At 40.6% G+C, this 1,930-nt stretch overlaps 1 pseudogene; it reads right to left on the reverse strand.

Annotated features, from left to right (window-relative positions):
• LOC104715463 lies at positions 221 to 1,915 on the reverse strand (annotated as a pseudogene).

A 1,930-nucleotide genomic window follows, 5' to 3' on the forward strand; every position in this document is an offset into this window, starting at 1 on the left:
TAAGATTCTATTATTATATTTTGTATTAAAATACTGTGGCATTTTGTGTAATATTTTATATGGAGTAGGGTTATTTGTTTAAAGGGTTGTTTAAATAGGTATATAGATTGCAAAACATATAATGCGGCTGCAGAAGGCCAATTACTTGATAAGGGTATTATTTGTCAGCACTCTGAATAAAACCCATCTGCATATACTCAAAACCAATTATAAAAATATTTCAAGCAAGTGGATAGGAAGCAAATTCGGCCAAACCACAGGCTCCTTTAGGTGCATCAACGTCTCTCTTGATTCTCATGTAACCATTTTCTCCCATTGTTCTCCCCATGAGTTCTTCAGCAACCAATATTTAATCCCTTCTTCACTTATCCCGTAACCAACAATGGTAACTGCATGATTCTGGTGCGTCCCGCAGTACTCGCCGTCGAATATCCCGCCAGAATATTGCACAAACGCAGCTCCTGATCCATCTATCCCGATGGAAACAGGCTGTTGAGACACCGCTTTAAGCAATGCTTCTGTGGAGAAAAGATCCTACATCTGATAGATGTGAAGGGACTTGAGTAATATATAAAGGGTTATGGTCTCTCCACTCATTGCCAATTGATTTTGAGTTGGAAGTCTATAGTAAAGCCCAAATCTAACATGGTATCAGAGCTTACATACGCTGGCCCGTTAATTAATCCGTCCCGGATAGAGGCCCGATGACCCCATTAATTGATGGCCCAAATGAAGGCCCAATTCCATCGAGATAGCTGAAAAAAAATAGAGCATTATCTCGAGGGGACGTGATGGATTCTGTCGAGATTAACGGCTAGAATAGCCATTATCTCGAGGGGACGTGTGGAGAAAAGATCCCACGTCTAATAGATGTGAAGGGACTTGAGTAATATATAAAGGGTTAGGGCCTGATCTCCACTCATTACCAATTGGTTTTGAGTTGGAAGCCCATAGTAAAACCCAAATCTAACAGCTTCCTCATCATTTTGAGGAACCGCCTCGTAATCGCTGATGGTTGCAGCAACGGAATGAGTTGAGTCACAGGTTTATTCTGATGCATGGTAAGGATAACTATCCTCTGTGGTGATTCCTTGGTTGTTTATTATGTAGTTGAAAGCCTTATCCATAAACCCTCCGCCATATCCGTTGTTCTCTGTGTTGCAATCCAACAGTTGTTGCTCAGACAAGGATACGAGCTCTCCTTTCGCAATCTTCGTAATGCCTTCCACCGCGGCCACTGCCGAAAAAGCCCAACAACATCCTGCTCCAGTTCAATAAAAAAAGAAAAGGTTAATATATTATTAGTGTAGTAGTTGTAAATTTCATATAAATTTTAAATCATATTTTTGATAAACACTCATGAAAATATGTAGATAAATTTGTTCAGTTATTGATGCATGTGTTTTAAGATAATATGAACTATTTTTTATTTGTTTAAGGATAATATGAACTTTTCGTATGTATATACTTAAAAGTATAATGCAGTTTTGATCCGTAATCTTGCTATTTTACAGGAAGTGACACTAGTTGTTTAAACCGCATACCACATTGTCCTTGGTTCTTAACCGGTGTAACGGCCCCTTCCTGTCTCCATTCCATGCTCTCACCGGTTTCACTGACATTTTCATGTCTAAATGACACCGTTCTGTAAGAATCCAGTGATGAAGTACCTTCCGGCACCACCAGCCCCATGTACCTCGCCTGGAATTCCTCGTCGGTGAGATCAGAGAACTTGTTGACATCCAATTTGTAGGTCTTGTTCGTATTCCTGTTGAAGCTCTCGACGAACTTTAAGTTCTTCTTAAAGATCTTAGATCTCAAACCTACTCGTTTTCTCAGCATCGTGCGGGTAAACGCGATGGAATCGAGACATCCATTGCTCATGTTTCTCTACGGCAGAAACTTCAAAGAGCGCCCCCCCCCCCCCCCC

The sequence above is a fragment of the Camelina sativa genome, chromosome 9, assembly GCF_000633955.1.
Source record: "Camelina sativa cultivar DH55 chromosome 9, Cs, whole genome shotgun sequence".
Classification (NCBI taxonomy): Eukaryota; Viridiplantae; Streptophyta; class Magnoliopsida; order Brassicales; family Brassicaceae; genus Camelina; species Camelina sativa.